The sequence below is a fragment of the Panthera onca genome, chromosome B1, assembly GCF_046562875.1.
Source record: "Panthera onca isolate mPanOnc1 chromosome B1, mPanOnc1 haplotype 2, whole genome shotgun sequence".
Lineage (NCBI taxonomy): Eukaryota > Metazoa > Chordata > Mammalia > Carnivora > Felidae > Panthera > Panthera onca.
This window is the reverse complement of record NC_138342.1, coordinates 168,210,902-168,236,108: the sequence shown is the minus strand read 5'-3', so window position 1 is coordinate 168,236,108 and position 25,207 is coordinate 168,210,902.

The following is a 25,207-nucleotide window of genomic DNA, read 5'->3' as shown; positions in this document are numbered from 1 at the left end:
CTGCTGTCAGGGGAATTTCCAAATGGGAATTGACGCTCACGTCAGCAACCTGGCTTCCTGGTGACATCTCCTGACATGGAATTAACAGAGAAAACAGCACAAGGGATCTCCTGGGCCACAGAACATTGATTTCTTGTTTAGCCCCTTTAGCTACACATCAACAACAGATGTGGCAGGTTTGATTAGGTTTCTCCATCAGGAGGTTCAGGTTAGGGAGGAGAGAGTGCTCAACAGTGTAGTGTGGTTTTAATTCCTTAAATCTTAGGTTTGAAATGCAAGTAGGAAGTACATGTAAACAGGGTATAGAGGGCTATGAGGATTTGGTGAGAAGCCACTTGTTTTCCTATTTTTCACTGGAAAAGAACAAGGATTAAGGGCTCCCTCTGAAGTCAAATATCTATCAAAGTGTTGGTTGGCCCAGAGCAGGACCTAGAGGCACCCATTTCCCAAAAGAGGGGCCATAAATGTTTTAAAGGATATCATTAGATTGTATCTCTCTGGAATTGTTCCCAGAATTCTGTTAGTTTCACTCTGGTGGGGGCAAGGGAATCAGGATTTTACCAACACCCTCAACCATCAGAATTAGACCTTTATCACCAGCCAAGGCTGATTTTTCCTTTAACAAAAACTTTCCCTTTAAGAAAAGAAAATATGATGACTAGGAAACACCCACAAGAGACTTCCACCCAATTAAAACTTTTTCTGTAGTTGGGCAGAGCTCAACTTACTCTCCATCAAAAACACCTCAATTACCATGAAATGCATTCCTTGCTCTAGCACAATAAATAAAGCATTTTCACAAAAGAATAATATTTATGTTATCACCAGGAATAGAAAAAGAAACACACTAAATGAAAGATGCTGGTAGTAATCAGCAATGCCATTTTCATTGTAGTTCTTGGACCTCTTAATACAGCAGCATACCAGCTGCAGCCCCTAAGCTCAACTCTATTTAAATATACATACCTCTGTGTGTGTATATATCTCACTCCCTGAATATATACAGATAGATAGATATATATTATCTCTTTAAAATATTAAAATAAATTACATCTTTGCACAGAATACAGACATTAATTCTGTTTCCAGGAGATTTGTCAAATCAGTGGCCTGTGTTTGCATAACAAGCTCTTTGGTTATGCTGTGTGGAATATAAATTACCATGTTGTCAGCTCCAGATGAAAATCACCAAATTTTCAGTAATGTCACTTCTGTTGATTAAGATGAGCTTTATGTGATGTATCCAGGTAATGTCATAGGTAGCTGGTTCTTCCTGGAAGTGGCTGCAAGTGCAGGGAAAAGGGAAATCCTAGAAATATATGGGATGAAGAGAATCATCTTGTAGTTGGAAGCTATCCTCCTCTTATTTTTTAGAGAACACAATTCTTTTCCTTCATCACTTTCATTGCATTGTGTATGCGCACACACACACGTCACACGCACATGCACAGAGCTTCTGATTTGGGTTTTGATTTGGAATAACTGTGGAATACTCCTTGCCATATTTGGAACACAATATTTTAATGCATTTGGATTGTCCCGAGTTTAAGGCATAGAAAGAAGGTTCAAAGCAGTCTCACAGACTCCAAATTCCCAGGACACAAAATTTGTTCTGCCTCTTAAGTGTTGTAAGTATGGCTTCTAATAATAGTTACTATTGCTTGATGCTTAGTATGTGCCACACACTGTGCTAGGAGCTTTAAGTGTATGATGCCACTCACTCCAACAAGAAGTATGTGATAGGTAGTGTTATGATTTGTCTGTTAGAAATCGGGAAGCAAAGAGACAAAAAGGTTAGGAAAGTTGCCAAGGAACCAGAGACAGGACGTTGCTGACCTGGGACTGATAGACTCAGGTCTATCTGAATCAAGAGTCTAGGTGTTTAGCAAGCTCAGAACATTGTGCTGTGTTTATCCTCTTGGTATCTGTGTGTGCAGCAAAAGTTCCTCCTTGCCCAGGGCTTCAGGGCTGTGGACCCAAGAGTAGCCAGTGTCTGGCTGTCCTTGTGGGATTGAATTAGGCATTGGAGGAGAGTTCTCAAACAAGCTCACCTATTTTGTGGGATTTTAAAAAAAGCAACTAGAATGGTTGTCACTTCTTTCTCCAATTTCTCTGCTTTTGTTCACTAAACCTTCACTATGACCTCTTCAGTTTTCACGAAATTTGCACTGATAAGACCTCTGATTAACTGGTCTCCTTGCCCATTTTATACATAAGGACATTGAGGCCTGGATTGGGGAAGGGATATGACTGGGGTAAATGGACTCGATTTAAGATAAAGTTGTACCCTTCCCCAGTTTTTTGCTCCTTATCTACAGTCCAGAAAAAGCTCATCTAGCCTGGATTTGGAATGGAACACAATGGGGCCAGGACAAGTTTCTGGAGGCATGCTGAGAGATACTGTGTGGTCTAGGCTGGACATGGTCCCACTGGCCCAGACCTGACTGGAAGCTGTAGCTCTGTAAACAGCACAGTGAGTGAACACAATGGGAATTCAGTTTGCTACCCTGGTTTCCAGAATGCCAACTCTGTATGTGATTGCAAAGTGTTATGTTACATTTGTGGCATTTATTCATGATCATTTATGGGTGCAAATATATCTAGAGCTGTTTTCACAAAGCTATAAAATTTGTGTCTGCTCTGTTTCCTTTTTGAAATGTTCAGTTCAGCAAGATCTAAGGCCAATGGATAGAACAAAATTTAACCCAGATTTCAGCCATTCTCTTTCCAGTCTTGATATTTCTTCCTCCAAATTACCTTTATATTGGACACATTTCTGTTCATAATTTTCATGACCAGACATAAATGTTGTATCTTGGTTGAGCAGACACAAGAAAACTTCCTGACTTTCTCTACAATGTGCACTGCACCCTTTGTTCTATTGAGTCCAATTGTCCCCTAAGTAATAGCAATAGCAACAGCAATCAAAATGTGTCACTTTTATTTTCCCATTTAGCAGCAGGACTAGATTGCACCACATGTGTCCAAATGGGACTGGGAAATACTCAAACAGATGAGTGTTAGGGGTTTCCTGCCACAGACAAAGAACATAAGCTTTGGAATTAGTAAACTGGTATGGCAGAGACTCCTGGTTGTCTCCTGATAGTCATTCTTCCCTTTGTATAGTAACAGAGTCCAATTTTAGACACATTGCTTCCCAAATAAAAGACTTCATTTCCCAGAATTCCTTGTGACTAAGTAAGGCCACATGTCTAAGTTCTAGCCAATGAGATGCAAAGGAAGTCTAGTGAGGGTCTTTCAAGAAGTCTCTTAAGAAGGAAGGAGAGTGTCTTTCTTCTTCTTCTTTTTTTCCATTCTACTCCTTAGATCATAGACGTGAAGGCTGGAGCTCTAGAAATCCTTTAGGACTATGAACGTGATGACCACCTCTTAGAGATTGTGGGACAAAGAGCTAGAAAGAAACTTTGGTGACTGTGGATCTCCTATGACACCCTCTGGCAGCCACCTCTGGATTTCTTTTAACTTAAGAGAAAAATAAATCTCTATAATAAGACATCATCATTTTTCAAGTCTTTGTTAGTCTAAGTTGGGCCTAATGTTAGGTTCTTTTATTAAATTATTAATCTCTAAACTTCAGCTTTCTTAATTATGAGACTTACAGATTTCTGGTTTTATAATTTTCTGAATTTTTCGAGAGCTGAATATTTAATAGATGCCTAATGAATGTAAAGCACACAACACAGTTCTTGCTATTTTCTCCCCCTTCATATTGGGGTGTTACATGCTCAAGTAGCTGGGTATAAAAACCATATAACAAGAATATTTACAACAATCCAGGGATAAACTATATGGATAGGTGGCTAAATTACAAATTCAGAATCTCAATTCAGTGTGACAAAGGTAAAATAATTAATAAAGTTTTTAGTTTCTGTTTCATCCCAAGGTTTTTAGTGTCTAACCATACTGTATGCTATAGTTGTTTTTCACAGTTTCCCTGTGTTCTGAGAAAATACAGGTCTGAACGTTTTATTTAGGTAGTACATTTGATTAAAAAAAAAAAAGCTTAACTTTGCTCAAGTTAACACCCTGATGTTATATTCTTAAAGTCACACAGTCTTTACTTACTGATATTTCTCCGAATTTCCATTTTTCTCTTGGTTGGTCTACTTCTGCTTACTTGGGTAATCCCTTAATTACAAGCCTTTTGTAATACTTTCTAACTGACTTTCTGGTCGTAGCACCCTTTGGGAAGTTTTATAGTTTTTCCAACTATAATTTTCCTGGTTTTCAATTTCTCTACTAACACTCCTGCCCTGTCCCACTCAGTCTACAAAACATATTATTCTTTTAAATCCAGACATGTTACACACACACACACACACACACACACACACACACACACACAGAGTTTATTTGATTTTTAAAATAACCTAGTAGTTTGGAAGGCAAAGAGGGGATTGTTATCCTCATCTTAGACATGAGAAGACATAGCCTGAGAGGAATTAGGGACTCAGAAGATTTCTAATACAATTTTTTTTTTCATTATGCACCACAGTTCCTTCTCCCAAATTTGAAAGCCACTCATGTAGCCTGCCTATCAATCAGTCTTCACATCTATTATGATTGCTTCTGCTTCCTCCAGACAGAGATTCATTCTGATCCACATATATTTTGGGGGATGAAGGATATGTCACATTTCATATTTAAATAAAATTTTCATACTTTTCCAAGTGCTCTTTTCTACATTATCTTATATTATATTCATTGTATGTCTGTAAGGTAAGTAAGGCAGACATTTCCTACATCCCTATTCTCCATATGAGGAAATGAATGAGTAATCTAAGTGATGGACTAAAGATCACAGGAAATTGGGACTGTGATTGGGACAGAATTGGGACTGTGTCCTCTGTTTGATAAATTGTGTTTTTAAGTGATAGATAAGGGAGAGTTGCCCCTTTTGAATACCTAGACCCACTTCTATGGTGAACACCAGGTTAGACCCTATATAAGTGATTTAGTGGCTCTCATGCTCCTTTTAGAAGTCTTATAAAAGAAGACAGATCCTCTATATCCTTTCCTCTGCCCCCTTTCCCCTTTTCAGGTCAATCAGTTACCTATTGAAACACTAGTACTCTTCTAGGTGAGTCAATAGGGAAGGCCAGATGATTGTCAATACAAAGCTGGCCCTTTCCAGTGCTGAGGCTTCAGATAATTAGTACTACAGATAATTAGAGGCTTTAGATAATTAGTACTACAGATTCTCAGTGGAGTAAGGTATCAGTATGACTCCACTAGTCCTCAGGCAAGGTTTCCTGGTGGGTTCGGGCTGGTCTGGCTTTCTGGCCCCTAGAGTCAATGTAGGTCACAGAATGAGCCCTGGAATGTACATCAGTACACATTGGCTGGAGCCTCAGCCCACTACCAACTTGTTCAGTGGCCTTGTGTAAGTCAATTGAATTTCCCAGACCTCAGTTTCTGTGTCTTTACCAGAAGAAGATTAGACTAGCTTTTAAGCACTTATGTTAGTTTATGAGGGCCTCCACAACAAAGTATCACAGACTGTGTGGCTTAAACAACAGACCTTTATTTTCTCACTTCTGGAGACTGGAAGTCCAAGATCAAGGGTCAGCAGGTTGATTTCTTCTGAGGCCTCCCTACTTCCCTTGTAGATGGCTATTTCTTCTTCCTCTGTCTTCATGTGGTCTTCCCTCTGGGTATCTCCTCTTCTTATAAGAACATCAGTCACATTAGGACCTTATTACCTTATTTCAGCGTAATTTTCTCTTTAAAGACATCTCCAAATACAGTCACATTCTGAAGTCCTGAGGGCTCAGACTTCAACATATGAATTTTGAGGGGACACAGTTCAGTCCATAATAATATTGAAATTGGGTAGTTCAGGAGGCTTAGTAACGTTTAAAAAATAGAAATTTCTGAAGCCCAAACCTACTTTATAAGAACCGTGAGAGATATAGTCCAGGGTTTTACCAATTTTTAAAAACTTCCCAGGTGATGGGCATGCTCAGCCATGTGTAGGAACCCTCTAGACTAGAGGACCTCCAAAGGCCCTTAATCTCAAATGTTCTTTGTACTTAAGAATCAGACAGCCAAGAGAAGGAAGGTATTCTTGTACAGCAGCTGTCTTAAAGAAGCATGAGGGCATAAGCCTTGGGAAGGTGGATGTCCAAGGGGTGCCCCACAGGGCTTCCAAATGCCTTTTGGTGAGAGACTATCTTCAGAGAGACTGAAGCAGGGATGGTAGGCTGCCAGATGGGAAAGAGAGGCACTTCTCTCTGCCAGTCACCCCATGACTACTGCAGCCTCAATTTGATTTTTTTCTGCATAGAGTAGCTGATGCCCCTAAATATCATGTTGGTAAGAAATTTTGATCTTGGAACTCAAACAAGAGATCCCAGAAAGGGCAATAAGAGACACTAGAGTGAAAGATCCAGAGATTATTGAGAGAGTTCAGACTTGCTGATGGAAGCAAAGGCATGGAGGGTGAAATGTCATGTATTAAAAAGAGCATGACTGCTTTGGTCAACTGACTTGGGTCAGATTTAATTTTTTGCCACTCACCAGCTTTGTGATGCAGGATAGGTCACTCGGTGTTTCAGAGGCTTGGTTTCTTCTCTGATACACTGGGGAGATTACTCAGAGGAGGAGAGTGGTTATGTGAGCTCTATTAGGTCATGCTTGTAAGCAGTCTTTCCAGTGTTTGGCAGTTGGTGGGCCCTGGATAATCAACCTGTATGTATTCTTCCAAAACCAGGTTTCCTCCTCTGTTTCTAGTCTGTGTTTCCCAGTTGATCACACACTGAGAGGGGTGGGGAGAGAGAGAGAAGGAAGGAGAGAGAGGGAAGAAGAAGAAGGAGGGGGAGGAGCTAAAGAAAGGACACATTACAGCCTTATAGTCCAGGCCTTGTATGAGTTGATGCTGTTTAAGAGGGAGGAATAAGACTGGACTGCTAGAGGCCCACAGTCATTTTCTGGCTGTTAAGCTGAAAGATTCTCCCCCAAAGAGTATACTTCACCTGATATTAAGCACAAATACCAGGAATGGCCCAATTGTCCAATTTCTGCTTTACTTTTAACATCACTTTGACCCATCCATGATAATAACTAATATTTGCATTTTATAAATCACCTTTTTAAACAAATAAATGATTTATTTGCAGAGTTACCTTACAAAGTTCAGAGCTGGGTTTAATTGTCATCTCCAGTTTTTACATCAATTTTGTTTTTCCTATGGGAAACCCAAAGCTTAGAAGTTGCCACAAGGCCTTGCAATCTCAATGTGAATCCAAGGAAGTTGGGAAGAAAACAGAGGGAATGAAGCAGGTTGTAGAGTTCAGTGGAAAGTGCACAGAATGTGTCTAAACATTGTTCTCTGGTTGTTCCCCATATCAGCCTTTTCTCTGCAACTGGGTCATAGGTTTCTTGAGGGTAGGCACCCTGCCAGGGACATCTGCATGCCCAATGGCACTTTTGTGTCATCACACAGAGCAAATGGCAGTGTTCAAACCTGCTGGGCTGAGTGGGGATGGGGAGGCAACTGGGATGAATGGGGATGGGGAGGCAGCCAGGGAAGGAAGGGAGAGCTGCCCTCAACTTGGAGGCTGGGTCTGGGGTCCCTGTGCCTGGAAAATGCTGCTCTCCTTGCTGATGCTGTAACTTGGTCACTACATGGCTCACACAGAAGTGAAGCAACTTGATGGAAGAAGCCTAAAGTGCTTCTTTCCCCACAGTCCTCTCCCTGCCATGTGAGCACTTCTGAGGAGCCCAAGGGGGCTGGTTACAGTTGAATTTTATTTCTTTTAATTTTATGAGTAAGAACCCCTGGGTTGATCAACATGAGAGAAGATGATAATTTGCAAAGTTTCGTTTCATCTCTGTGCTCTCCTCCTGGTTGTTTACCTGATGAGCCAGTATCTTTCTGGCTAGGTACATTTTTCACTCAGCACATATTCTTCTGTTATTAATTTTGCTTTATTTATTTATTAAATTATCTTCTTTAGGACTTTGTGATTTGAGATTGTTCTCTTCCTTATCCCTCTATGGATTTAATATCACTGTTGATCATTGATTTTATATTTCTTTTTTTTTTAACATTTATTTATTTTTTGAGACAGAGAGAAACAGAGCATGAACAGGGGAGGGGCAGAGAGAGAGGGAGACACAGAATCTGAAACAGGCTCCAGGCTCTGAGCTGTCAGCACAGAGCCCGACGCGGGGCTCGAACTCACGGACCGTGAGATCATGACCTGAGCCGAAGTCGGCCACTTAACTGACTGAGCCACCCAGGTGCCCCTGATCATTGATTTTAGGCTATAGTTTATTAAAGGTGGGGACTGCGTCCATCTGGTTAGTAGTGTCTTAAATTTTATTGGATCCTGCTGGAGTCACAAGCCCTGACTTAATATGCCCCACATGTTTTAGACAGCTATCTGGACATTTTCCTTCCCCACCTCAAGCCTGCAGCCTCCTCAATGACTTGCTCTGAGTAACAACCAGATATCCTGTGGGGAGAGTGACCCCTGGCATCTTACAGGGGGCCTCAGATGGCCTCCTCACCATCTCCTTAGAAATAGTGCTTCGCTTTCCTTCCATCCTTCTCCCCCACAGCAATGGAAGGAACAGAGGAAATGGGCTTTAGCATCAGGCAGCCCTAAAACCCAACTCTGGCTCTGACACAAAACCTGTTGGCAAAGTCACCTACTCATCCAGCTTCAGTGCTTTCCCTTACAAGATGGGGAAGTGCCTTGTTACAGGCAATTGTGGAGAAAGAGCAAGGGAACACAAGAGCATCACCTGGTAGGGTGTGTAAGGGTCTCAGAAATGTTGCTTTGCTTCTCCTAGGCTTAGCAAATTTGTCTTTGTGTCTTCCTTCTTCTCTTGTAGGCATTGTCCAGTTAATTCATTTCCTTTCTTCATTTCACTTGTGATTCAAAGGATGGGCCAAATTATAGCAAAGGGCACACACATGGGATTCAGTATTAAGAACAGGACAACCTGACATTTTGGGGGAAACCACGTCACCAACTCAATATTGGAGCATCTGAAGCTGTGACTGAAAGATGCCTTTAGATCTCCACAAAACCTTCCTGCTACCTCCTCCTTTTCTAATTAAATCCACTTTTCTTCAAGCACTGGCATTTGAGATGAATCAGAAACACTGCTCCTTATTCCGTGGCATTATTTTTTTTTCCTCGTTTAATTACTAGTATTGCAACAGTATTTTTCCTGCCATTTTTCTTCACAAATATATGTTATTTCAGTTACATTATGGTTTAAATAGGCTTTTGAGTGGGAGCCAGGGAACCTAACAGTTATTTTCAATATGGTTTCTATGGGAAAATGTAATACCCACTTCTAAACAACCCTCTGAAACATGAGCATGTGGAATATAACCTGTTTATGAGGTGAAAGTGGTCTCTTTGGTTTTTATTTTGATAAAACAATTTCATATTATTTACTGTGTCCTTTTGAGATGGTATATTAGGCTAGTAGGGTAGACCCTATAGCCTAGAGAAGTTAGGTCATCTGAAATAGGTCACAAAGCAGAGCGGGGCCTGGGTCTCTAGTCTCTTGACTTTTAATCCACTGCTCCTTCCTTGACCAGGGGACTTTCTAGATAGTGCTTACTGGAGAGGACTGTGCATTGTGCATCTAGTACCTGCCTAGATTCAGTAGAAGATTACCAGCTATGCATGACTTCTAAGAATGACTCCTCAGCCTCCAACCATCCACTTCTCTTTTCCAGTCACAACATTTCCCCTCTCGGGGAAGCATGACTTTCAGTAATGCCAGACCACAGGGGCAGTGAGGCTGTGTTTGATGGAGAGAGGTGATTAATACCTTTTCTCCCACCAGGCCACATTACTGGACACTGCAAATGCCAAGATGTGTTGGTTCATTTGTTCAGCAAATATTTGCCAAGGGTCTGTTACATTCCTGCGCTAGGTGCTGAGTGATACAACAGTGAGCAAACATAAAGGAGGTGCCTGCTCTCACAGAGTTTACAGTCCAATGAGAAGACATTTAATCAAAGCAACTGCAAAAAAAGTGTAATATGTGCTCTCACAGGGAAAGAACATGACCAGGGGAGGTGTGCTAAACAGCTGATGTGGCATAAGTAAGGGTGCAGCCAGAATCTCTGTTTCTGTTTAAATAGAATCTCCCTTATATTTAAAAAAATATTAATCAAGACAGATAATATGTGCCCAGAACTGTGCTAGACCCTGTATTCAGTGAATAAGACATCATCATGACTTTCAAAGTGCTTATAATTGAGTAAGGAGTGCAGTTAACTTTTGCTATGTAACCCAAACCTTGTGGCTTAAGACAACAAACATTTGTTTTTTTTCTCACAATTCTGCAGGTTGGCTAGTTGATTCTTGTGGTCTGGGTTAGTTCAGTTGATTTCTGGTCAGTTGGCAGCTTGGCTGGGACTTGATGGTCTAGGATAGCCTCACTCACATACCAGGCAGGCTGTCTGGTCTAGAGAGCCTCAGCCAGGCAGTTTGTCTTTGATCCCCCCATCTTCTCATCCCCTGGACTCTTCACATGGTATTCTTAGGGTTCTACAGAACAGGAGACAGTGCAAACCCCAATGCATACATACTTTTTAAGACTCTGCTTTTATAACATCTATGATTGACACATTTGCCAAGTCAATCCCATGGCCAAGCCGAGAGTCAGTAGGGGTGTAGACCACAAAGAGTGTGGCTACAGGAACTTGTGAACACATTGTGGGCCATACTACTGTAATCTACCACAAACATATAAGTAAAAGCATTAGTGTATAGTGATAAATGTAAAGAGAGAAATAAACAGAGTCCATTGGTACCAAAGAGGTGGGGACAGAAGGGAAATCAGAAAGACTTCTGAGCAAAAGCACCATTCTGTCTGGTGGATGAGAAAGAGTTTGGCAAAGAGAGAATAGGAGGGTATTTAATGTATTGATGATGTATCTCAGAGGTGAAGGTGAGTGCGATTTGCTGTAGACAGTCTGGGGAAGCTCAATTCTCATTTTATCTTTACTAGCCATTTCCTGGAAAATGACTTCATACTCTCCTTGTTTTCATAGGATTTTTGATTTTTGGAACACCCAGTTAGCCATTCTCTAACTTTTATTTTTGTAGCATTTGGAAAACAATGCCATGAAAAATCTGTATAATCAGTTTATTGAACTGTCTGACCTTATCAGGGCCCACAAATAATTTTTTTCAATCACTGCCTTTAAGAATGCTTGGTGAAATTTTCTTATTCCTTAATAACATGTTTGGAAAATCCAAAAGATTTCCAGCCATCTTCAATCATAAAAAATGAATCCATACGGGAATACAAGAATAATGCAATATTAAACCATTTATTAATAGCATTGACATAGTAACTGACATCATATTTCGAATCCCTTTGTTTATTTTCTTATTGATAGACTTCTTGATTCAAATGTAAACTCTTTGAGGGTAGAGGCCAACTTTACATGTTTACTCTTAAATTCCTATAGTGTATAAGAGTGCCTTATGTCAGGTACTCAATACCTAGTTGTTGAATGGAATAATTAACATAACCCACAATATTTATAGATAAAAATAAACATGAAAAAGGCATTTAAGAAAGAATTCAAACTTTATTCCTGATAAAAGTGTTAATATAATGGAATAGATATTTCCTTAAATTGATATGTATTCTCTATCCTTAAGACAGGATTATGCATAATAGTAAAGCTTTAAAAAAGTGATGTTATAGTCAGAAACAAAATAAAAATGTCCAGGACTGGAGGTACTTGCCAATGAAATTAAATAAGAGAAAGAAATAGTGGTATAGCTATTGGAAACGAGAAGGTAAAACTATTAGTAATCGCAGACTGTATAGATGTATAGAGCAGAGTGAATCAATTGAAAACTGTTACAGACTATAAGAACTGTAAGAGAATGTGGTAAGGACCTTGATAAAAAACAATATTGAGATATCAGAAGCATTGATATATATAAGAAACTTTTGGAATAAAGACATTGGTTATAATGAATAACCAAAATGATAATATACAAATATAAAAATATTGCAAAGCTGCAATAATTTGAAGCATGCATACTGACATGTGACTAGAAAGATCAATGGACTAGAGCAGGTCCAGCGCTAGGACCAAATGCATAGGGGAAAATATGTGCAATAATAACAATTATAACAATAGCTGACATGTAGGAAATTTACTATATGTTCTAACCCAACATTTGAACCCCCATGGTCAGACTCTGGTGTTCATGCTTTTAAACAATAGGCTAAACTGCCCTTATTTTTTTGCTATAGGTGCATTTGAAATAAAATTCATAAAGTAAAATCTCCAATAAATAATGCTGGAACAGCTGTGTAGTTATCCAGAAAAAAGTAAAGTCTGTTTTCTAAATCACCCCTTACTCCAAAATAAATTCCAAGGAACCAAAGTTGTGCCAAAGAAGATACAAGAAGAATTCATGTAGATTTTCTGATGTTGTTAATCTCAGGATAAGAAAAGCCTGTTAGAATCTGACACAAACTCAGTATCCTTAAAAAGAAAACACTGACAAATTAAATTATAAAAATATTATAATATTCTTCATGGAAAAAATGCAATAAATAAAATAAAAAAATTGATAGAGAAGAAAAGAGTTGTAACACACTTTAAATATGATGTGTGCCTAACATCAGTAAGGAAAAAAAGCCTAATAGTCCAAATCAAGCATGAGAAAAGAGTGTGCAGAGTTCACACAAAAGGAAATGCAAATAATTCCTAAATAAGAAAATATATTGTATCTTACACAGGAGAGAAACCAAATTAAAGTTATAATGAAATAACTGTTAGATTGACAACAGTGAAAATGTCTGATGACACAATGTATTGGGCAGGTTTTGAGCTGGGAGAATTCCTAATCATTCCTGGTGGAAGTACAATTCATCCCATCCCTACCAAAATCACATGCACTTTTGACTCTTGTATTCTACCTCTAGGAATGACTGCTGCAGCTGCATTTGCATATGTGCGCAATGCTATTATTTAATGTATCATTTCATGTATTAAAACTGTGCATAACCCCGATGTTCATCAATAGGGTGCTAGTTAAATGATGATGATCACCATACAGTGGATCAATATCCATTCAGTAGGATGTGGTAACTCTCAGGTACTGATAGGTGGGTATCTTCATGAAATATTGAAACACATATGGTATAGGATATATCCATTTGTGTGAGAAAAATAAAGAATTTCTATCTATCATCTATCTATCATCTCTATCTATCTATCTTATCTTCATCATCTATAACCTATCCATTTACTTATAAATGCCTAGAATATCTCCAGAAAGACACACAAGAAAAACAGCTAATAGTAGTTGCTTTTGGAGAAGGAAAAGGAGGGGCTGGGGTAGGAACATCACTCACTTTCACATTTTCTATCTTGGGAATTTAAAAACCTGATACAAAATGATATCTATTTCTATGTCTGAATGTTTGGCAGTGACCACAACTATAAGTCCTCATGAATTAGATACTTACTTCCATTGATAATGAGTAAGTCTGGATTTAAGAACTGATCAGAGGGAATTCTATATAAGAGGAAAAGGAAAATGAAAGAGCAGAAGTATAGGTAGATGCTAAAATGAAAATCATTACTAGGATAAGAATTAACCATGGGGGAGGGGAAGGAAAAAAAAGTTAGAAAGTGAGAGAGCCAAACCATAAGAGACTCTTAAAAACTGAGAATAAACTGAGGGTTGATGGGAGTGGGAGGGAGAGGGGGGTGGGAGGAAGGGGAGGGTGGGTGATGGGCATTGAGGAGGGCACCTGTTGGGATGAGTCCTGGGTGTTGTATGGAAACCAATTTGACAATAAATTTCATATTAAAATAATTAAAAAAGAAGAAATTTGGAAAAAAAATTAACATAGGGGTATATGTTCTTCATATATTCAGAATCTTCAAGATTCTGATTTCAGTTCTTTTGGCTGTCTTTCCAGAAGTGGGGCTTCTGGATCATATGGTAGTTTTTTTCTGTACCACCATGTTCATTATAACATTATTCACAATAGCCAAGATTTTAAAATGACCCAAATGTCCATCAACATATGATTGAGCCAAAAAAAATGTGGTATAAAAATATAGAGGAATATTATTGAGTCTTGAAAAGAAGGAAATCCTGCCATTTGTGACAATATGGATGAAGCTAGAGGCCATGATGTGAAGTAAAATAAGCCAGTCACAGAAGAACAAATACTGCATGAATCCAGTTATATGAGGTGTCTAAAATAGTCAAACACATAGAAGTAGAGAGCAGAATGGTGACTGCTGGGGTCTGATAGGTGATTGCTAATAGGCCTGAAAGATCTAAAATTTCTATTATTCAAGATGAATAACTTCTAGAGATCTGCTATACAACATTGTACCTACAGTTAACAATACAGTATTGCAGACTTTAAAATATTTTAAGGATAGATCTCATGTTAATTGTTCTTACAAAAACCACACACACACAAGAACAAAAAGAAATTTTTGGAGGTGATAGATACGTTTAGTGTCTTGCACACTTGCACACTAAATACATTTAGTGTTTATGCACATGTCCAAACTCATCAAGATGTATACATTAAATGTGTATACATTTATACTTTTAGCATAAAATTATACCCCAGTAAAGTTAAAGAAAGAAAATTTCTCTAATAAAATGTTAAAAATTAAAAAAAAAGAGAGAATTAACAGGTTAGCTTATATGTAGAGGAGGAGAAAAAGCACAGAATGGCCTTGAGTAAAATAGAAGCAATAGTTTAAAAAAACCACTATATATCATCCCAGTGGAAAAAATGAGGAAGTGTGTGTGCACATCGATAGAGAGAGACAGGGACAGAGACAGAGAGACAGAGAGACAGAGAGTTAGAAATCTTTCTTTCTTTTCTTATAAGATGTGAATCTCATCATGGGGCCCCACCCTCATGATTTCGTGTAACTGTAAGTACCTTCCAAAGGCCTCATCTTCAAATACCATCACATTGTGGATTAGGGCTTCAGCATATTAATTCTGAGGGGACACAAACAGTCAGTCCACAGCAGCATGTAATCCTCACAACAACTGTATGAGGCAGCTACAATTTTATAGATGAGGAAAATGAGGCAGAAATGTTAAGCAACTTGGCTATGGTTATGCAGGTGGTACAGCAGCAGAACTGGAGTTTGAGCATTAGGAGGCTAGCCCAATAGCAGGTGCTCTGGTCACAGCAGATCCCTATCAGTGCTCTCCTTGGCTTCTGGCCCCTCACTGGAGGGAAGAAAAACAAACTGCACACCCCACTAACCTGGTAATTTAGAGCCTGCTGAGACACCTGGCATGAGAGCTGGGTAGGGGCAGGGTCTGGATCCAAGTTTTGGAAGCTGTCTTTAGAATATGGCATTCTTGGGGCACCTGGGTGGCTCAGTCAGTTAAGCATCCAACTCTTGATTTTGGCTCAGGTCATGATCTCATAGTCGTGAGATTGAGTTCCACATCAGGCTCTGTGCTGAATGTGGAGCTTCCTTAACGTTCTCTCTGTCTGTCTCTATCTCTCTCTCGCTCTCTCTCTGCCTGTCTCTCTCCCTCTACTGCTTGTGCTCTCTCTCTCTCCAAATAAATAACGTTAAAGAAAAAAAGAATATGGCATTCTTGGTGCCAGGTTTGGGGTCTGGTTCTCAATTCTGGGGCACCAAGAGAAGCACCTTCCAATATCTTGTTACATCTCCATGGGAGAGAGAGCCAGGGCTAGAACTAAACTCCAATAATGGACTCTCTCTACTTGAAGTAATAAGGACAGAGGAGCAAGTCAACTTGAAAAGATGCATCAGACTCAATTACATGTCATTCCTCTGCTGAAAGGTCCCAAAAATCCCTTTACCAAACTCTTAATCTGGCCTCACCATATTTTTCCAAAGCACTTTTGTCTTCAGCCCAGAGAAAAGCTCTCAGTCCAGCTCAGCAGTTCCACTCAGCCACTTCGAAATCACCATTTTCTGTCCCTACTTTAAAGCTGTAAACTTCAAATGAGATAATGGATGTGAAATGCCTCATAAGGCACATATTGCTACACCAACAACAAAAACCACTAACCCAGGTAGAACATCGTTCTGTTTGCAAAGAATTTTAAATTACTCTTCATGGCATCCCTCTGACTTAGGAATTATTTCTCCCAGTTTACAATTGGGGATGGTGAGACTAGTGAAGTAGTTTCCAGGGCTCACCTGGTCAGCAAGAAGCTGGGCTGTTGTCAGACCCAGGGCTTTGGGTCCTGAATAAGATCCTGAATAAGAGGAGAAGATCCTCTTGCTCTTTGTCTTTGGAGTAGGAGTAGGAGAGGCAGTAGCAGATAATGACTGAATGTCTGTGAATGCCATGTTGGAAACTCATGGGTCCTAGGATCCCTGGGTCAGGGGATGTTTATTTCTATGGTAGCTGAGAAGGAAAGAGGGTGGGCTTTCTTAGGCTTACAACACAAGAAGATAAAAGCTTGTCAAACACCTCATCACTGTTTGCAAACAGTTGCCAAACACCCACACCATTAGCTTGTGTTTCTCAGGGCCTGGCAAGAACAAGGGGAGCAACAGCGCACACTCACTGGGCTAATCACTTTACATGGATTATCTCAATTAATTCTTGCAACAACCCTGTGAGGTAGGTGCTCCTTTTAGCCACACTTTACCAAAAGAGAAAAACTCCATTTGTTTATCCTTGTCACCATCCTTTAATCTCTCAGGATCTACCTCAGTGAAAACACAGCTGGCTGTGCACATCTGCCCATGCTCACTTGCATTGTTTCATGTGGGGAGATGGGAGTGGTGGAGGAATGCAAAAATCCCTTCTATTTAGCCTCGGAATGTGGTCCTTGGCCTCACATTTAAAACTCGCTAGATGTGCTGTTTGGAGAATTCCCAGCACATTTAGCGGAAACCAAATGGTGAAGTGACCTGGTGATGCTCTGACTCCAGAAAGATGGTGGTGGTGGGAGGTCACCAGCCTTCCCTTATTGGAGTTTCCCTGCTGAAGATGGTCCAAATCGCCTCCCAAAACCAGCTTTCCTCTTCCTTTCCTCATTCTTATTCCTACTATTATTAATGTGGACAACTGCCCTTAAATAAATAACCCCTTGGTGCCAGGCTCTGTTGACATGTGTGGGACCTCAGTGACCCAGCCTCATGACCATGCTCTGTGGGACTCGGGGTGTGCTGACTGCTGCATGCTCAGAAATCCAGGAAGCTAGTTGGTAAACAGAGCTGTTACTAAAAATAAAATGATATAAACTTACAATTAAGTAAACTACATTAAAAACAAAGGTAATAAACACAATAAAGTTATTAAATAATTACCAGCACACTGCTGGAAGCACTACTACCCTTGAGAATTGTAACTGAAGATGACCAATTTTCTGAGGGAAGTGGCAGAGCCCAAAGGCAGAGTTGGAACAATCTTTCCCAAAGATGCTGCCCCAAGCTGAGATGCTTTTCCCTTGAGATAGGGCTACATGTTGGCTCCATCCAGATCATGGGTTTGGGTTGGGAGCACTAGGGGTGGTGACTGAGAGACCTTGTTTGCAGGAACGACTGTCTGGTAGGACACCACCTCTACCACCACCACAACAAAAAGGTCTATATGGCAGCCTATGGGTCTACCTGCTGTACCCGATGTATGAGACATGTGGCTAGAGTCAGAGTCACCAACTGCTGTGTTGACAAAGTCTACAGATGCTCTCCTACTTGGAATAAGCATCCACTTATTTCCTCAGGTTCCTCTGCCTCCCACTGGACAGTAAGATCTCAAAAAGGTTTGTTGCCTCATTCCCAGAGAGGAAACTCATCCATGAGGATGAAGGGTTCACGCTCCAGCTCTTGTTTAGAGAACAGCAAGTGATTACTATCTCCAGACGCCATGGAAATGTTAAGAGAAGGGAAAAAGGGGGTAGTTGGCACTTCTTCACAGAAACTCTCCAGATCCATAAATATATCCACTGGAATGCAGGACAAAACATAATGTATAAAAGATTGAATAGAAGATATATTATGCCATTGCATAGCAATCCTGTCTGCAGGAATTTATAGCTTCGATATATTCCCCATTAAAAGTGGTTCAGCTAGCTGGTAGAGAGGCTCAATTCATCTTGTATCTGTTGCAAACCATCAATATTATGGTTTACCCATTTAAACTGGAAATGGGACCAAATATTTGGGCTATTTATAATAAAAAATATGAAAATCTTTGTATTGCTGTTCATCTCCTAACTTCTCCAGTTTAATCATAAGTCTGTTTACATAGAGCTCAGAGAGAATTTCTCACCTGTGAAATCATGAGGGTCCAAGAGGCAGGAATGGGGAGGAACACAACCTCATGGTCATTTTCTCCAAGAGCTAGGCAGGTGTCCCTACCATGCTGACAGTCACTGCAGTGAGGACCCCTAAGTCCATGGGAAAAGCAAGAGAGCTGTTTCTATCTGCAAGAGCCTGTACACTGAAGGGAAGGAGAGAAGGATAAGGCTGGGAAATTGGGAACAGGTAAGAGTATGAAGAGCCAGAGAGTATCAAAATGCAAGTAGCTGATGCTAGCAGATTCCCCATATGCTGGTTTGTGTTCATAGGAGCCATGCTAGTCCTAGGGCTCTTTTCATCAGTGCTCACTGTGGTGCAGTGTGGTAAAAGTGTTGCCAGAATGCTCATGGATTATACTGTTGATCCTCAGTGGAGGCACTGTCTCTCCTAGGAATAATTTACAGATTTGTGTGGTGTTTTTTGTTATCACAATATGGGTCCCAACAATGCATTGCCTGCAACAGTCCTGCACAACAAACACCTGTGTACCATAACTATTTTCCCAAAGTGCCTCTCTCCCTTGCTCACAACACCAGTGGCTCTCCATTCTCCTTTGCCTGGCTCTTCCACCTCAAGCCTTTACCCTCCTCCATTTTGAGTCTCTTTGATTGATCACACCTGGCCCCTATTCTCAGCTTGAGAGTCTTAATTCTGAGCACCTATATTTCAGGGCACCCACAGTTCTCAGGGAGGGTCTCCTGTCAGCTTGGGTTGTCTGAGAGCCACTGTGGCCCATGAGTCACCTGCCCAGAGAGGGGATGAGAATAAAAGCTAATTTATATTCAGCTATGCCTTGGTCATTTGACTGCTTTCACTGTGTCCTCCCTTGTACTTTCACCATTCCCTAAGCTTTCCATCCTCATGTCTGAGAGTTTTCTCCACATGCCTCGTGGCTAGCAGTGTTAGGCCCTTCTTGTATATTCATTCAGGGAGGCCCCTATCTGAGCAGTGCCCTCCTGCCAATGGCCTCTTGTCAGAAAAATGTTGGCAGAGGTTCCCCTGTGCCCATGTGCTCTACACTGAGGCCCTGGGGGCTCCTGCAGCCCTGAGCTTAGGGGTTGGCAAAGGGTCAGACATTTGTCTTCCCGCATGTCTCTCTCTGAGACACTTGGGGTGTCATTCTGCCCTTTCCATGTGTGTCCAGGGACTTCTGTGGTATTTTTCAAAGCCTATAGCACTTACTATTTGTACCACTCATTTGGGTGGTTAATTATAATAGCCTAAAAGTGTCACCTCCTGACAATGTGGTTGCAAAAAAGCCTTACAGTCAAGTGAACAGGCAAGGCAGTCAGAGGGTCTGAGTGGAAGGACTCGGACCACACAACCAGCAGCCTGGGACAGATGGAAGGAGCCCAGAGAAGCACATAGACCTAGAAGCACATAGTGGGACAATCCAGGATATGCAATGGGGGGGGGAGCTGGTGAGTAGGGTGTCACAGCCAGGTGGCTGGGTTTCAGCATTGGCTCTGCCAGCATCAGGCAGAGTCAATATTCTGCAGAGCTCAGTACATACAAACCTGCTGGGGCAATTGGGGAGACTGAAGAGAGTGTCAAGAACAACTCCTTCACAAGTGGTGGCCATTATTTAAACACACAGACTGGTCTTACCATAGACCCTACTTTCAAAAGGTAAAGGATCCCTGGAGTACCCACGTTCTGAATTTAAATACTTATCATTCTTTTCTTTCCTGAAGCTGTTTTCATGGCAGGATATACAGTTTATTATTTTGTACATAATAAGTAGGTAGTGTTTATTGAGAGATTAGCACATGCCAGCATTTTCCAGATGACAAAACTGAAGCCCAGAGAGTGTGTGCAACTTCCCCAAGGACACCAATCTGGAAAGAGGCAAGCTTATATCCAAATTCAGGCAGGTGGTCTTCAGCGCTGTGCTCTCTTCTGCTGTCCCACCTACCATAACCTAAAGACTCTGAGGTTTACCGAGGTTCTGGAAGATGTCCAAGATCTACAAAGTAACAAGTAACAAGACAGATTTCAACTACGAACTTGTCAGTGCCAGCTCTAGCCAGCCCCCTCCACTATGGGCTGTGTTTATCCCAGCCAGCAAAGGAGCCTCCACTGCTGTTTTCACTCCCCACTGCCATGGCATATATCCCGGGGTGACCCAGGCTCCCCCACCCCTCTCCTTGGAGGCTGTAAGGCTCTGCTTTTTTGTATAACAGGACAAAAGAAAGAGGAAAGTGTTTTCATTTTTAAAACCAGCATCTCCCACCCTCTGGCAGACCCCACACAGATGGAAATGAACTAGAAACTCAGTTCCCAGAGACTACAAGCTGCACATTTTCTCCCCATAAACTGGTTATCAGCACTTTCAGCCAGTCAGAGATTAAGTATTTACTGGCTTTCTCTTCTGCAACTTCCCTCGAGAAAGCTTGTACTATAGTCCAATTCCCAAGCTTGGCCCATCCAGGGGTAGCGAAGCAGCTGATGGAGGTGCAGATGCAGGAAACAAAGATGAATAGGCTCTCCTGCTGCAGCAGCAGGGGCTGAGCTTGGCAAGGAGGGGTGGGTGCCATGTGCCTCCATGGCAGCTTGCAGGGGTCTTTGAGGTTGGGTTATCAGCTTTCATAGACTGCAATTTGTGCAATAAACATGTATCTGTGGGCATATGCTTATGTGCATCTATGTACTGCTGATGGAGGATGGAGGGCGGCTTCCACCTCCACGTGGACATGTGCATCCATCCACGTGCATATATGCGTCAATGCAAGGGCATATTGGATGTGGGCCCAGACCTCTCTACCTGCAAACATGCCAACAGGAAGCGTGTGAGTGGGTGCACAAGGACTTAGCCTCTTCACCTGCCTTTGCTGCTATAAGATCTCTTCACACTGAGCCTCCTGCTGCCTTGTGCGGAGCTGGGGTGCCAGCTGAGTGTTGGACATATAATCTGTGAATGTTAGAGGGGGGTGAGTGGTGTACACAGAGGGGCTCGGCTCTGGTGTTCCCTTCATTCTGGTTATCTCTTTTCTGTTCTGCTCCCTTGGGGATCACAAGACTCAATGAATATTTAAGAGGATGCTCCTACCCTTGTTTAGAAGCATGTAGTACTCCCCTGCCCGGTGCTGACCATGCTTACCATTCCCTGATTGTCCACCACAGGGGGGCGCAGCTGTCTTCTGACCCCAGGCTTACATGCTCCATCACTCTCCCTGCCTGCTCCTGCTATTCCCCAGTCCAGCACAATTTCCTCCTTATCATCTCCATCATCTCCACATCCGAACTCTGAAATTCTGGTCACCTTGCCTTGAAGGCCCCCGTGTAAGGTTGCCCTTCCCTAGGAGCTCCGTGTGTGACCCCACTAGCTGTAGCCATCTTTTCCTCCTTGAATTTACCAGTCTCCTATTGCTGCTTTAGACTTCCAAATGTATTAACTTATACTACTTGATTTTGTTTCATCTGGGTGAGTGTGCTGCAGGTGGGGATTGTTTTAGATAAGATATTTTTATTTTTTAATTTTTATTTATTTTATTTATAAAATTTATTTATAAAATTATTTGTAATAATTTTTATTTATTTAAAGTTTATTTATTTTGAGGGAGAGAGGGAGAGAGAAAATGAGAAGGGAAGGGGCAGAGAGAGGGGGAGGACAGAAATCCAAAACAGGCTTTGTGCCAATAGCAGAGAGCTTCATGTGGGGCTTGAACTCATGAACCGTGAGATCATGACCTGAGCCAAAGTTGGTAGCTTAACTGCCTGGGCCACACAGGTTCTCCAAAAGAGAAGTTATTTTTAAAATAGCTAATGAGAAAGGGGGTGGGGGAGAGTACACTGACAATGGACAAACCTGACCTTACCCAGGTGAACAGGTCAACATCACTAGTGATAAATCAAGTTTATAGCATGTGCCCTCAATGTGAAGTGACTGGAAGGGCACTTTCCCTCTGTGGTCTTCCTATCAAAACCCCATTACCTTAGTCTAGTCATGAGAAAAGCATCAGGTGAATCCCAGCAGAGAGAGGTTCTACAAAATACTGACTGGTTTGCCTCAAAACCATCAAAGACACCAAAGTAAGGAACACCTGAGAAACTGTGACACTCTAGGGGAGCCTGAGGAGACAGTGGGCTGGCTGAATGGAACATGGTGTCCCAGATGAGGTCCTGGAACAGGATCATTAGGTTGTTAGGTAAAAGCTAGGGAAACTTGAATAAAGTGTGGACTTCCATTAACAATCATGAATGAATATTGGTTCTTTAGTTAGGAGAAATGTATTGTTACATTTTAATAATAGAGCAAAATGGGTGTGGGGGAAGTGGGGATTTGGTACTACCTCTGAAGCTTTCCTGTAATCTAAAACTATTCTAAAATAAAATGTTTACAGAAAAGTCTATTAAGGAAGAAAATATTTGTCACAGTAGACAGAATAAAAGTTCCATCAAGTGAAACAAATGACTATGAGAAAGAAAAAAAGTCCAGCGAATGCTTCTGGAGCATCCATTGTGTGTGAGGTACTATGTCCAGTGCTTTAACACACCTTAGTTCACTGAATCCTCAAACATACCCCAAAGCAAATACCAGCTTTTTAAAAATTGTATTTTACACATGGGGTAACTGAGGCTCAGAGAAGCTGTGACCTGAGCACATTCACATTGTGAGTGGCAAGGTCAGGGTTCTGGCTCAGGCCAGTATGATTCTGAAAGCTGCACTCTCCCACATGGGCAAATCATGCCTGGACAAATCTTTATGGCTGTGTATTCTCTGACAGCAAAGCTCTTGACTTTTGCTGGTCTATTCATTCTTCAATATTATTTGATACTTTATATGTGCTGAGTTACTGTTGCTGACTACATGAAATGAAATACATGAAAGCTCCTAGTATAATGTAGGTGCTCAGAAAAGAAAATTGGTTTTTATTTATTATTTTGTTTTAAGAAATGAGAACGAGCTAGGGAGTCTTCATTTCACATTGAGGCACTTGGTCTCTGACCCCTCATTACTGGAACTTTCTAGGTGAGAAATTTATTTGATACCATATTATTTCCATATTGTCTTGTGAGTATACACCAGGCACTTGGCCCTAACTCTGTTTTTCTAGATCATGGTGCCCCTCATTCTCACAAAATAGACCACAACTACAAAATGTGTTCTCTAGCCGGACCACAACCCACATCCCAGATGAATCCCCCACAGAGCCCCCAAGAAACTTGTCACCTTCTGTTCTGTCTGGCCAAGATTCAACCCCCTCCCCACACTCCCCCAGGGGTACAGCTGCAATCCTCTCACATTCTTAAAACCTCTTAAAGGCCCAGCCTAACAGAAACTAGGGGCCAATCCTTCTTCTTGTCTGGAGCCTCTCCTCCCTCGGAGACTGAATAAACTCTGTCCTGTTTGTTGCTCTACTCTTTGTGCAATTCTTTGCTGCCTGCAGCGCCAGCCACCCTAACATTTTTGGCGACTTGTACAGGGATTAGACCTGTAAGCTAGTTGTGGTCTACTTTCTGAAAATAAGGGGCACCATGACCTAGAAAAACAAAGAGTTAGTGCAGACACTTCTGAGTTTTGTCTGTAAGCTTAGCTGGGGAGGGGGCTTTGAATAAAAACCCTTTCACTACATATGAGTCCATTGGTGAGACCTTGGTGGTACAATGGTGGGACAGCAATGAGACGGACAATATTTGACAATCAGGGCAGCATGGATACCAACCAATCAGAACCAACACAGGTTTACACAACAGATCTAGAAGTTCTAGTGGTTGCTGGCCGAATGGTCAGTCATAGGTTAGCTGAGGTCATCTGAGTGCTCCTGAGCCATGAGTGCCCTAAGCCAGATGGAACCACACCCACCTCTACCTTGTAGGACAAGGAGGCAATGGCAAGGCAATATGGTGACAGGAAAATTGCACAGGCTTTGAAGTCAGGCAGACATAGTTTGAATTTCCCTTGTGAAATATTGGATGGCTCTGGAAGATCACAATGTCTGCTTGTCATCAGTTGTAACATAGACCACTAACTGAATAATACTTGGTTTCTTCACTAGGTGGTGGAATGGGGAGGAAAAATATTAGAAAGTGAAAAAAGTGTGCCTTAGAATCCAAATGGTATGTTTGAATTAAACATACTCAGTTTCCTTGCCTGTGAAATGGTGCAATAACATTTCCAAGGGTTGCAGTGAGAATTAACTGAGAGACTGTGAATAGTTTTGTGACACAGAGAAGGCAAGTGAAAAGCCTGTTGCACAGCAAGTGCTTTGTTCTGCAGTAATGGGGTGGGGACTGAAGCCCTCTCACTGCTCCAGGAGCGAAAGGCAGCCCTGTGCTCTCCATGCAGCTAACTCTTGCCTTCCAGTTAAGAGCAGGGTGTTTGAGGAAAAGGCAATGATGGCCTATTAGAGAAAGGTGGTTGCTGGGAAGTGTGTACACAACTTGTAACTCTTAAAACTTGATGTCCTGACTGAGAAGGGCCTTCCTGGCCCCCCTCCCATCCCCCTCCCAGAGAGCGTCTGCAATGACAGTAGCTCACCACAAGTTCTGGAAGAGACAACCTGGGCCAGCCTCTGATCTAACAGAGGTTGGCATTGGGGACCAGGAATGTCCTACTCATGGTCGGAAAGTGATAGCCAGAGCACTAGCCCTCTTATCTCCCATCCAGTTCCTTGTCCACTGATCTGGACCTCTTTCCTCTTCCAGCATTAGACTTGGGTTAAATTGATTGTAACACAATTTAAAGTGGGATTCTTCCATTGCCCAGGAATCATGGTCAAGGCCAAGAACTGAACACAAAGGCACTAAGTTCTTACCTTTTAAGTACAGGGAATCTCCGCAGTTGGACCAGTGGAATCCCTGCTGGGCTTCATGTAGGGGATTGAAACTGCTATGAACATTAACTTTCCAGGGAATGTACAGGGAGGACCAGGATAAAGGAAGTTG